The 13,838-nt window shown below is 45.7% G+C and overlaps 1 long non-coding RNA gene across 1 annotated transcript; it reads right to left on the reverse strand.

The window, feature by feature from the left end:
* Nucleotides 1-1,360: 1,360 nt before the first annotated feature.
* On the reverse strand, nucleotides 1,361-1,899 carry LOC138498710 (uncharacterized). Its single transcript, XR_011278848.1, has 3 exons — nucleotides 1,835-1,899; nucleotides 1,688-1,727; nucleotides 1,361-1,598 (listed from the first exon to the last, which is right to left on the reverse strand). It is a non-coding gene; the product is annotated as an uncharacterized lncRNA (long non-coding RNA).
* Between the last annotated feature and the right edge of the window lie 11,939 nt (nucleotides 1,900-13,838).

Consider the following 13,838-nt stretch of genomic DNA (forward strand, 5'->3'; position numbering starts at 1 on the left):
GGACATTGATGGAGTGGAATTGCTTCCTGTTTTGGTAGACTACTTCATTGTGATGTGGGACCACCAATTCCACATGGGTACAGTCGATGGCCCCGATGCAACTTGGTATGCCTGCCAGTGAATAGAATCCAACTTTTGTGTTTGCAATCTCCTGTGCAGTCCATGGCATGGTTATGTGTTCAGGTGCATGCTTCAGGAGGGCATCGAGTACCTGGTTCAGCGTGCAGGAGAATACTGGTTGTGAGATGCCATGCATCTGTCCCACTGTATGCTGGTAGGTGCCTGTGGCCAGGAAGTGGAGCACACTCACCACCTTCGGTAGCAGGGGGGTGGCAGTTCTGATGTCTATGAGGCTCACAATGTCGTCGTGTATCATGTCCACGATGCTGGTGATGGTATGCCGGTCCAGACGGTACAGGGTGTGTATCTGCTCAGGGGTTAGGTTAAATGGCATGGCTCTGATCCTGGGGATTGATGGGTGCCTCTGTGGTATGGTTAAGTGCCGTGGTGGTGTTTGCTGTGCCTGTCTTGCCCTCCTCCTCCTCCTTCTCCTGCGTCTCCTTTGTGCTGCCTGTTGTTGTAGCAGCTGCGCTGCAATCAGGTCCTCCAGGCCATGTAATGCTGCCAGTATTGGAACCATCTTGGTGTGGGAAGGGGTGTGGGAAGGGGTGTTGTGTGCTCCTTTTGAGCTGCCACAGTCTCTATTGCCTCCACCTGTGCTGATTGTGTCCACCTGTGGCAGGTGGGAACACTGCTCAGTTCACTTAACCAGTGGTTCGCAATGCCGGTATTAGCACCATGGCGGTAAGGGGTTTGGGGGGCTTTACCATGCTGCTATTGGCATGTCCACCAGCCTTGTGATGCTGTGCTAATAGCGGCATGGCGTAATTTACGGGATGGAGGGTCGCGCGGACGCCACCTGCCCGCTATTAGTGGCACCGTACTTAACGGTGCCGCTAATGGCGGTGAACCGGGTCTTAATCCACATGGGGATTTAATGTTACTGGTATTCTGTTACCGGTAACGTTAAATCAATACCGCCTTCCGTGTAATGAGGTCGATAGTCCCAGAGAATTCAGTGACCTTGATTATGGAGTACCCAGACTGGGTGAGTCCAAAGCAGACCAGTACAGTAAATAATATGATGAATTAGCAGTTTAGCAAATCATATTTCAGAGGATATTTAAGGGATCAGAAATCATTTTACCAATTGACATTCAATAATACTGTTCAACTAGCTGAAGACTTCAAGGAAGATAGCGTGTCATCAGTTTTCGTGAATAAAAAGAATCTTTTTTATAGTCAAAGTAGAAATGATAGTACATATCAAACACTTCTGTAAATATATTTTCGGTGTTAATTGCACAAATTGTTTCAGAATAGTCCAAAACACAAAACCGTTTATCAGGTAAAAACTTGTATTTACAACATTCACACAAATGTATACAGTGGCCTAAAGCTGATGAATCCTAAACATGACCAAAAAGGCTCCTCTTAGATTTTCGAATTTCCGACCATTTCGGAATCTTAAAGATCCATCCTCAGGGCTGGGGAGCTACTTGTTCCTACGTGATGTAGCTTACTCTGCTTGTAGAGACCTAAGGGGTTACAAGTAGAACAACTGAGTACAAACGGTTCTTTTGGGTAGTACATACAAATTTACATATACATAGTTTGTGGTACTAACCTTCAAACCCTTTTCGGTTGTGGGTGAGGTAGAGTCCTACCTGTTAGAGAAAACATCTCTGTATAAGTCTCAGTATTTTAGCTAAAAGTATATTGTTATATCACATTATTGTGTGTAAGGCTGCAGAAGGGTAAGAAGAAAACTCACCCAGCTGTGATGGTAGCAGCAGCCGGGTAATGTCAACAGTACGGCCATAGAAGCACTGTGTTCTCTGGTGAGAATAAAGAAAAGATACAGATGTACAAGTCGAATAGATATTCACAAAAGAGGAATTACGTAACTCTCAAGAGGTAGAGTGAAAGAATTAACCTAAAGGTTTCAAGAGAGGAAAATGTCCCCTTTAGCGTGGAAATTGTGTCCATATTAACCTGATAGTAGTCTATAGGAGCATGTCAGACTGCTACACAGTGCTCGTATGTCTGCGTTGCTTATTTTAGAAAAATAGCTTATTTTAAAATGTGCATGCAAAGCTACCCGTGAACTGGCCTGAATACGGTGCAGACAGTATGACTGAAAAAACATATAGAATAGATATTCATGATTCCCATAAGGGGAATATATGCAACTCTCAACTTCCCAAGAGGTAAAGTCAAAGGATTAACCTAAAGGTTTCAAGTCAATGTCCCCATTAGCGTGGTAACGGTGTCTGTATTAGCCTTGCAATTACGGGCTTAATGTACCTTGAACGGGTCTATGTGAGCTGCTGACTGGCTGCAATGGCAGTGCAGTGCTCGTATGTCTGCGTTTTTTATGTGAACAAACTTCACAAGGTCTGGCCTGCATATGATGTGGGTATGATCATAAGGGCATGTAAAATGCTGTTAGCATTGTAAAGCGCTTACCTTAGGGACACAGCGAGGGAACGGAGCTGACCGTCTGTGAGGCGCATGGCCTGATCCTCTCTGTGTATATGATCGTCATGGCACACGCGCACATGCACGTCGGTGCCACATTGCACGACCACCATCTTGGTGTGGGACACGGTGTCCATTGTCGTGAGGAGAGGGAAAATAGCGTTTACATGCAAGTTAGGCTATACCAAGGATAAGTGATCGATTAATAAGCACCATAATTAAAAAGGGATGGGAGGAAGAAGAAAAAAAATAAAAATAAACAAATAAAAAATAAAGAAACTCAAATATTTCAGGGTGAGGGTTCAAATGGCAGAAACGTGTTCTGCCAGATGCCCCGCCTCTGCGATGCAAATAAAATGCATTGAGAGTTTATAGACCAATGTGTAATGGGTGACACCGCGGTCACCAGAGTGTTTAGTTTCAACACTGATCCACCGTATGTATGTACTCTTGTGGGTCAGCGTCCTCTAATAGTCTTAGTATATGCAACATCCGTTTACAAATTGCAACCCGGTAGGATAATGTAAGATAATGATGAGCAGTCCAATGGGCAATGTCGCAGAATAGGTTCTGCGGGGTGCCCACTCCTGCTGTCGGTCAGAAACTCATTAAGGGCTAATGTTGAGTAAACACTAGACAGAGAAAGTAAAATGTCAAAAGTGAAGATCGGTGGGCAGGCAGTAGAAAGTTCAGCGGGGTGCCCCACTCCTGCTGTGGGTCAGTGAGTTGTGTAGGATACGGCTATAGGGCATTCACCATAGCCTGCCTCTCTAAATGTTACATAATTGGTACAAAGACCAGTGTCCAAGGATATGATCTCCATCCCCCGCTCTCGAGGGGATACCTGGTATCTAAATGCAAACTATAGAAAGCAGCAAGTCAAGTAGGCTCACAGGTATTATTCTGCTCAAAGTCTGTACACACCAGTCTTAATAAGTAGCAAATCCCATATTAAAAGAAGCATAATCATTTGAAAGAAGATTTGTAACTCAGCTTCGCTCCTCATGGGAAGCACCCACTCAGAATCTAATGTCCACGTCGAGTAACTCTAAACCAGACCTATCAATCGACAAAGCCTAACTCACCAGTTCCTGTGAATCTTATACAAAGCACATAAAATCAAATCAAAATAACAGTTTTTTATATAAAACATATTAGATCAAAGTTACAGTTCATGCCTCTCGGGCTGAGTGAGTCAAGAAGATGAACCCATAGAATCTCCCTTTTGTAACAATCAATCATTTTTGGATGTCTCCCCCTCTGTTACCTAGTTTTATCTGTTCCAGAATCACACATTCTAATTGGGCAACAGTATGTCTAGCCTCGTCAAAGTGCATGGCTAGAGGTGATTTCAAATTTTTGATGCGGATGATTGACTTGTGCTCTGTCCTCCTCGTTGTCATACCCACATAGTAGTAACCACATGGGCATTTAAGTCCATAAACGACATTGGTAGAATCACAGGTACATGAATGTTGGAACCAAATAGGTTCACCAGAGTGTGGATGTGTAATAGTGTTGCCTAGTATTAGTGCTTAGACATGATGTATACAAATACAGTTATTTAATTATGGCCAAACACACTATAAGAAAATGAATACAAGCAGGTAGACTTATCAACCAATACCATGAAACTAAATTACATATATACATTCACAGGTTCAAATGCACAATACAAATCAAAATACTCCTGCAAAGGAATGAATAGGTAAGTATCATACACAAATAGGTCCACAGAGATGATGCCTAGCTAAAATTGTCCAACCCTAAGTTGTCTAGGGCCTTCTTCTCTATTGTTCAGGATACAGTTCCACAGAATTTAGGATGCAAGAAAAATGGTAGGTAGGGTAGGGTCTCTGGAGTCCAGTGATGGATTCTTAGAGTTAGGGTTCAATGTAGACAAGTACCCAACATTAACCCCAACAGTCAGAAGTCTTGCCAACGCAAACAATGGCAAAGCTAATAGTGTAAGAAATAGGATTATTATAGGCCCATTGACCTATAATGGGAGTATAGGGGTAGGTTAAAAGCTCTGTAACCTACCCCCCTTACTCCAAATCTTCCCAAGTCTTTGTCTAACAAAGGAAGGGTGTCCTGGCTTGCTTTTCCTGCCAAAATCCACAGTCCTCGATTTCCAGGGGTCGCAGGTTCGAGAATGACTCCAGTTAGGATCTTTTGCTAGTACAAGGACTCTCAGTCAAAGAATGCAAAAACAAACAATGCAGCACTCCTCTAGGGACTGGACTCGTGTCGGAAAAGCAGGTTTCGGATGGTGCATGCCACGCACAGCGATGCAACAGGACTCAGTAGCCGCGGTCGGACTTTCCGGTCTTTCTCGGGCCCCCTTGGTGGTAGGACGCCAAAACATGAAGCTGGTCAGCAACAGGACGATTCCCGGGGACTTCCGAAGGCGGTTTTTGTGCTGGGCACCGAGTAGACATCGGGAGTGGATGGTCCCTCCACTCCACGGGCCGTAGCACCTTTGCAGGCCTACTGAAGATCACAAGCAAGATAGGGCTCCACCAGAGCTGCAGCTGAAGTCGGTTGCCAGGCCTCCTTCAGTCAGGTTTCAGGTTTCTTTGCGGGTCTCTCAGCTGTACAGGATTCTTGGCTCCTTCAGGTTCTTCCAGGATCTCTGCAGAATGCATGCAGGGATCCTCTTCTTATCCTAAAGGCCAGGTAGGAGTGGGAACTCCCAACAGCAGAACTAGCCCACACACACACCCCACAGTGGTCCACTCAAGACCACTGGCGGGATCACTCATGCATGCCACTCAGACTCACAGAAACCAGTATGTGGATTAGGGTCAGACGACCCAGCCCACATCCTGCCTGGCAAACACACAAAGCCCTCCAGTAGCCCGCCAAAAGCTGATTCTTTCCCAGGCACTGCAAGTCCTTATAAGGATCTTCCTGGACTCTGAGGCCAGGAAGAAGGCTAAACAACAAGATGCAAAAAGAATGGGCGAAAAACCACATGGCACGGCCATGTTTGACCAGTAGCCACAGTCAGTAGCCAAACGCAGTGAAGCTAAAACGAAATTCCCCATAAAGTGGGGAAAGGTCACTGCTGCCACCAGCCCATCTTTTCAGCTCATCTAGAGTAACCAAAAAATCCTTTGAGTGGTAGTCTAGGGCAAAACAAAAATGCACCCGATTGCACTGCAGTGTAAACTGCTTTGTGCAATGACAAAAAGTTACCACATGTGATACAAAAGTAACAACAAGTAGCAACATAGTAACACAACTAAGGGAAACACTGTCGGGAAACACTGCCCAGTTCTGATAGCCTTAAGGACATATCAGTTACCCCATAACATGTGAGCAAAGGCCAGTGCAGTGAAGCGTAAAGGCAAAAGGTACAGGTCAGATTCAAAAATAAAAGCAAAATGTTTGGCGGTTCCATAAAGATGGAAGGAAAGGTGCAGTAAAGAGAATCTTTCCTAACACCCGAGATTAGTGTGGCGTTGTAGCCCCTCTCTCGGAATTTGATCTGCAGCAATGTAGACTGGCGCTTGTATTCATTGGTATTCATTCAGGCTCTGGCGTGGCTGTCCTCTTTCCTCTCCAATCGACCCTCCCAGGTCCAACTGGGGTCCTTCCTCCCTGACATCTTTCTCGGGTGCATTCCATTCATCATATCAAAGAATTCCTGTAACTCATCTGATGGTCCAGTCCAAATCCCAAAAACATCATCGATGTAGCGTACCTAGATGGATAGATGACGCATCCATCTAGGTGAAGAAAGTACGTGTTTGATGACCATATACACAGAGAAGGATCTCTCTGTGTATATGGGCTAATTCTTTCACTCTACCTCTTGAGAGTTACGAAATTCCTCTTTTGTGAATATCTATTTGACTTGTACATCTGTATCTTTTCTCTATTCTCACCAGAGAACACAGTGCTTCTATGGCCGTACTGTTGACATTACCCGGCTGCTGTTGGTTCTGCCATCCAGCTGGGTGAGTTTTCTTCTAACCCTTCTGCAGCCTTACACACACTAATATGATATAACAATATACTTTTAGCTAACATATTGAGACTTATACAGAGACGTTTTCTCTAACAGGTAGGACTCTACCTCACCCACAACCGAAACGGTTTGAAGGTTAGTACCACAAACTATGTATATACATTTTTATGTACTACCCAACAGAACAGTTTGTACTCAGTTGTTCTACTTGTAACCCCTTAGGTGTCTACAAGCAGAGTAAGTTACACCATGTAGGAACAAATAGCTCCCCAGCCCTGAAGATGGTTCTTTAAGATTCCGAAATGGTCGGCAATTCTAAAATCTAAGAGGAGCCTTTTTGGACATGTTTAGGATTCAGCGGCTTTAGGCCACGGTACACATTTGTGTGAATGTTGTAAACACAAGTTTTACCTAATAAACGTTTTTGTGTTTTGGCCTATTCTGAAACAATTTGTGCAATGAACAACTGAAAATATATTTACAGAAGTGTTTGGTATGTACTATCATTTTTCTACTTTGACTATAAAAAAGATTATTTTTATTCACGAAAACTGAAGACATGCTATCTTCCTTGAATTCTTCGGCTACTTGAACAGTATTATTGAATGTCACTTGGTAAAATGATTTCTGATCTCTTAAATATCATTCGAAATATAATTTGCTAAACTGCTAATTCATCAATTTATTTACTGTACTGGTCTGCTTTCGACTCACCCAGTCTGGGTGCTCCATAATCAAGACCACTGAATTCTCTGGGACTATACGTTCTCCAAGGAGTGCATGATAGGGCCGCCGTTTGGCAACAACCTGTTTCGTGCAGTTTTCTCGTGTCTCAAATGGCCTTGAGACGTTCTCCCTATTGCACCTGAAATCACTCTACCCGATCTCTAACCGATTTACTGAAGTTTAAGTATCATTTCTGAACATTGTTACTAGATAGTGCCTCCCACACCCACTAATAATAATTTGGGGGTAGGGCAGCTTCATATCCTATCTATTTGCACCTGAGTCTTGGCTTATGTGCTGCTAATTGAACCGAATGTTCCAAACATGGCACAATCGTGACAAATCAATTGTATTAGTCCATATAACAAAGGACCTTATAGCTTGAGAAACCAATGAAACACGGTGTAACTGATTTTTCTTAAATGACACATATGAAGAGGTAGGCATAAGTTATCCACCTGATATCTGACAGCCAATAACAAAGCTAGCCCCTATAGGATTGTATATCTAGATGTGTCCCTTAACCAAACCCAACCCTTGATAGGTTTGTCACTATTGCCACGTAGCATGACATCATTCTGACGCACAGAGAAGGTATATAATTGTATTTTATGTGGAAATCGCTCAGAATGTGCATACGTCTGTTGATGTTCGTTGTAAACTCCTTGTTTTAGATAATTGCTAATAAAACAGCAACTTACCAACTTCTGGAGTTTGTTTGGTTATATGGACTCAAAATTATTCTGGTGTAATCCCGTCCAGTAACAGATGCACGTTTCCAAGGGCCATTAGCTCAGGATGTCGGGGGGGGTTGGGTGGAGTGTTTATAATGCACCTATTCACAAGGTGAAGGTCGAGTAGTAGCAGTCCCAGGGGGACAAAACTAAAGGGGGGACATTTTGACAGTCAGAGCAATATCAAAGGTCTCATGTGCTAAACACAGGTCAAGGACATCATAGAAGGGTAAAGGACCATTGACAGGTCAGTCATAGTACAAAGGAGGAACAGCAACTTACTGGTAAGGTTGTTGTGTGCTGGCTCAAGAAAAACACATTTTTCTCTGTACATGCAAGGTAAAAAGAAGAGGGTACAGATTAAATATGAGACTGTAATACATTGTAATAAATTGCTACAATTTTAAGCCTGTTCAGGGGAAGGTATTTATAAATGCTATCAAAAGTTCCATTATGTTCCCATCAATTCAGGTCAGTTTTGCAATGACGGGTGAAGGGTCACCAGACATGTCCGCCAGCATCGAGGTTGGCTCCAACAGTCCCAGTAGTAAGGAGTGTGAAGATGAGGCTGAACTGTGGGCACTGTTTCAAGAGAACATGCGCAGGAAGGGTAAAAACTGGGCAGAAAAGATGCTGGAGGAAGAGCAGGAGGTGCCTACGTACTAGAAGTTGGTTCAGGCCCAGAGCTGTCCTCCCACGACAACAGACATCCCTTTGCCGCACCAGCAGGTTGTTCAGGCCCAGTTCTGCCTGCCAACCACAATGGACACCCCCCCCGCCAACTGAGGTGCCAGTCAATGTTCCGCCAAAAAAGAAAAGGGCAGTGCGCCAATCAAGGGGTAAGGCTACAGCTGAAAGATTACAAGAACAAAGGTTAGCTCAGGAGGCATCTAATCCCGCCGTGCACACGGCTTTGGGGCAGCAGGCGGTTCTGCCAGCATCTTGTGATTTAGGACAGGTGACAACAGGTGGGGCATCGTCCTTGCCAACAGGTAACCAGTTAGCCAGTAGGGCATTGAGTGTGGCACTGGAGCTGCCTGCGGTTAATGGTGGTGAAAATGGGGCAATTGGTAAGGCTTTGGAAGATATGCTTAGGTTGCTACGGGGTGTGGTGCAGTTACCTAAGGAAGGGGTCCACATCGGAGTTCCAAGGGGAGTTTGGGTGGGTCAAGACTGACCTGCCACGATTGTGGAAGTTATGGGGGCCCAGACCACCCCCAACGCAAGTGGCGCTGTGGTCGCAACAGAGGTAGTGCCACCAGTACACCAGCAAGTGTCCACAGTGCGGGCACAGGTGGAGAAAGGGGTGGAAGCCTCCTCTTTGTCTTTTTAAAAAATATATATTTTTATTGTGATTTACAGATTCAGCAGCCGAAATGCTTCTGGCGCTTAACAGTGTAAACGTTAGCAATCACAGAAATACATTTTGAGTTAAACGAGTATCAAGTAGAAAAGGAGAAGAACAGCTCCTCTCTACTTAGAAGATCGGGAGTAGACAGCGGGAGGGAGGCTGGAGGAGCCGAGATAGAAGAAAGAAACAGAGAAGACAGAGCACCATTCCCCTCCTCCCCCCTCTCTCAGCGTCTGATCGCAAAAAGCTGGCTTGTAATATATGGGTTGCGGTGGTTTGTACCGTGTGTTGTCGACTTGGGGTTAGCTGAATAGGCAGTTTTCAGCTGTTCGGGTGTGAGGTCGTTGCAGGGTGGGTTCATGTTCCACTACTGGGGTACCAGGCAAGTGCTCACACCGCGGTTTTCTGCGTTTCTCTGAGATACTGCAAAAACGGGAGCCATTGCTGGTTAATGTGGGTATGTGTCTCCATTAGGAGTGCAGTTAGGCTTTCCATGTCATACATTTCTTTTGCTTTCCTCAGCCATTCCTCTTTTGTGGGTGGCAAAAAGGCCTTCCATTTAATGGTGACACAGACACGAGCTGCCATTAGCAAATTTTTGGGCATGTGGGAGAGGGGTAGGTACCTGTCCTCAATCCATTTCACTCCAAAAAGTACCAGGAGCGGGGAGAGTTCTCTATGGATGCCCTCTATGTCATGGATCCACCCCAGGATCTCCTTACAGTATCGCTGTATTTGTGTGCGGCCCCAACATTGGTGCCAATATGTGCAGATTTGCCCACACCCTCTCCAGCAGTAGGGGGAGATATCCTCGTACATTTTTGCTAACCGTTGTGGAGTCAGGTGCCATTGTGTAAGGATTCTGCAGTTGTGCATTTTGTATTGCATTGTAATGGAATATTTCCATACTGCCCTATATATGGCGTCCCAGCCTGTTTGATTGTCATCCCATCCCAGTACTGTGTTCCATCGTGTCTTACTGCTTGGTGGTGGAAGATGACCCCTATCCATTAGAGCGCTGTACATGCTTGATATAAGACCTTTAGTGCTTGTGCGTGTATCTACTATTTTTTCAAATGGGGTGAGGGGGCGTTGCAGCTGACGGTTCCAGTTACGGTCGGTAAGGACTCCTTTTAGCTGTAAATATGGGAAGGGTTTAATGCTTAGGCCCTGCTGTGCATTCTCGAGTTCGTCTTTTGTTAGAAAGGATCCATCCCTCCACAACTGTCCTGCTCTAACCAAGCCTTGTTCGTACTGTGGTTGGAATCAGAGGGGTTCTGAAAGGAGTTCCTTATTAGGGGGGCCCATCTGCAGCTGAGCGGCGATGGCCATGTCGTCAATCCATTCATGCCTGGGTTTCTTTTGTTCCATATTGCCCTGAACGCGTTCAGTACCGGGTGTTCCCTCGCTCTGCGTGGGATGGCGTTCCAGAGGGCCCATAACCATTCGCCCAGGGTTACTGGGGCAAAGAGGCCGTTTTCCAGGGCTACCCACTGTTTGCATTTGGATTCTCGAATGTGATCCGCTACAATGCGCAGTTGGGTGGCTGCATAGTACTCATGGATATCTGGGTATGCGAGGCCGCCCTTCTCCTTAGCCAAGATCAGAGTTTTGTAGGCGATGCACGGTTTTCCGAAGGAAAGTCAGCAGTGTTTTCTTTGCTATGTTTAGGAAAGTGCTTGGGAGTTGGACCGGAAGGGAATGAAAAAGGAAGAGGAGTCGTGGGAGAATATTCATCTTGATTGCAGTAAGCCTGCCCGCCCAGGAGAGTTTGAGATTGCTCCATCTGTTGGATTGCGGACCAAAGAGGTGTATAATTGGCTTGGTACAGCGCCTGGAAATTAGTTGTAATGGTGACCCCCAAATACCTTATGCCTGATTGTGCGACTTGGAGGCCCCAAGACAGTGCAGGTGTGACAGGGGGAGTCTAGGGCCCCTTAAGTGGGAGGACTGTTGTTTTGCTTTTATTTATACGGAACCCTGATTGTGCACTGTATTCCTCGATTTCTTGCAGGAGAGCAGGGATTGATTGCTCGGGCTGCTTGACGTATGCTAAAACGTCATCTGTGAACAGAGCGAGTTTGTATCCTGTGCCATATCTGTTAAGCCCTTTAATCCTGGTGGTCTGTCTGATATTTTGGGCTAGTGGTTCCATGACCAGAACATATACTAGTGGGTAGAGGGGGCATCCCTGCCTAGTCCCTCTTGTAAGCTGAAACTGTTTAGAAGCGACTCCGTTGACAACTTTAGCTTGGGTGTTCTGGTATAACGCCTGGGCTCCCCTGATCCAGTTGGACCCTAAACCTGCTTTGTGCAGTACCTCGGACATGAACCTCCATTCTACCCGGTCAAAAGCTTTTTCAGCATCGTCTGAGATCAGCGTAGGCTCAGGCTCTGATGCTGGGATGGACGCAATAAAGTTCAGTGTCTTGCGTACATTGTCTGCCCCCTGCCTTTCTGCCTTTCTGTGACGTATACAGCTTGGTCGCTGTTGATCAGACGGGGGAGAACTTGACCCAGATGCTTGGCTAGAATGCTTGCATACATTTTGGCGTCGATGTTCAGTGACGGAATCGGTCTATATGACCCTCAATCAAGTCTGTTTTTGCCTTCTTTAGGTATTACTAGGATCCTTGCCTCTGTAAAGGAAGGAGGGGCTGCGCCGACCTCTATTATATTATTGAAGAGGTGAGTAAGAAACGGCACCAAAGCGCCCTTGAATCGCTTGTAGTAGGCAGGGGTGAACCCATCTGAGCCTGGTGCCAAACCCACCTTAAGGTGTGAAATGGCTTGATCAACCTCTTCTGTGGTTACTGGGTCATTAAGCTGGTGATGGTCTGCTTCTGGCAGTGACGGGAATGTGACTTTGGACATGAATGCTGCAGTGCTTTCTGTGGAGGGAGGCGTGTCCGAGGAGTAGAGCTGCTCATAATATTGTGCAAATCGGGCTGTGATTTCTGTTGGGTTAACCAGGATTGAGTCTAGGGGGACCGGATCTTTAAAACCGCTCTATTGGCACTCTCCCTTTGGAGCCTGGCTGCTAAGAGTGTGTGTGCCTTATCTCCTCTTTCGAAGCATCTTTGTTTGACGAATCTTAAGCTGGTTAGGGCTTTCCCTTCCCATATTTCTTTTAGTTCCTGTCTAAGGGCCTTGGTTTCAAGTCTGTCTTTTGCTGGCTCTCCTTCATCTCTGGCGAGGGCTTTTTCTTTTCTGGGTTATGATTAGACCCCTTATTGTAGCTTTGGCTGCCTCCCATACGTGGAGAAGGGAGATTTCCCCAGTATTATTTCTTGTGAAGAAATCATATATTTCTTCGCCTATGTTTTCTCTGAACAGCCTGTCCTTAAACAGAGTGTCATTGCATGTCCATCATTTATCAGTGATTACGTTACGCCCTAAGTCAATGTTGACTATGACCATATCATGGTCTGACCACCCCACCACCTCGATGTCGGCCTATGTAATAAGGTTCTCTAAGTGTTCTTCCATGAATATGTAATCTATGCGAGAGTACGTTTGGTGTGGCGGGGAGTAGAATGTGTAGGCTTTGGCTAGTGGGTGTACTACCCTCCATGCGTCAATAAGGTGGTGTGATGTGATGAGATGCCGGAAAGTGTCAGTGGTCGGGGGGAGCGCCTGGACGGTATGATTTCTAGTCTAGTATTGGGTCAGTTGTCTGATTAAAGTCTCCCCCACAGATCAGGGGTCCCATTCTTTCCCCTTCCAAAGTGGCCATGAGCTCCTCACGGAAGGGCGTTTGTTGGGTGTTTGGAGCGTATACTGCACATAGCGTGACCATTGTGGATCCGATGGAACCTTGTACTATGAGGAATCTCCCCTTTGAGTCTCTGCGGACACGCAGATATCTGGAGTCACACAGATGAACGATACAAAATGCCCACTCCCCCTTTCTTTTCGGGTCCCGATGCCCATATGGAACCTCCTAGGTTGCTGCCTTTTAAGTCAAACTCCCCTGTCTGTTTAAATTTAGTTTCTTGGAGAAAAATAATATCGAGATTGGCTTGTTTGAAAGTTTGTCGCAACATGGAGCTTTTCTGTGGTGCATTTAACCACTTAACATTGAGGGGCTCTATGCTAATTGCATCAACCCCCTTCATCACTTGTTTTTATGCCTGCTCCTAGTAGCTGAGTATGCCATGAGTTTCTTCATTGCTTTGGCTTCTCAAACCTGCCCAATACGTCGCCAATGGTTGGCGTGTTGCGGTCAGACCTATGTGTTCCCTCCCCCCTCCCAACCCCGTGTGAGACAGATAGATGGAAAGTGAGTAAAAAGAATGAGAAAAGGAGAAAACAAACTCCTAGTAACTGCGGAGACGTCCCGGGTGTAAACCTAGGGCCACACAACGGGTGCCACCCCCTGAAGCCTCCTAGCTTCCGCTCTTTCTCAACTGTTAATCATATGCAAAATCTTAATGTCTGCATTTTCTGGTGCCCAATCTGGCTATGGTTTCTTTATATTATCTTGCCGTGTTTCCTTCTTCTAGTATTT

This window comes from Ambystoma mexicanum, chromosome 5q (assembly GCF_040938575.1).
Source record: "Ambystoma mexicanum isolate Mex_15411 chromosome 5q, UKY_AmexF1_1, whole genome shotgun sequence".
Lineage (NCBI taxonomy): Eukaryota > Metazoa > Chordata > Amphibia > Caudata > Ambystomatidae > Ambystoma > Ambystoma mexicanum.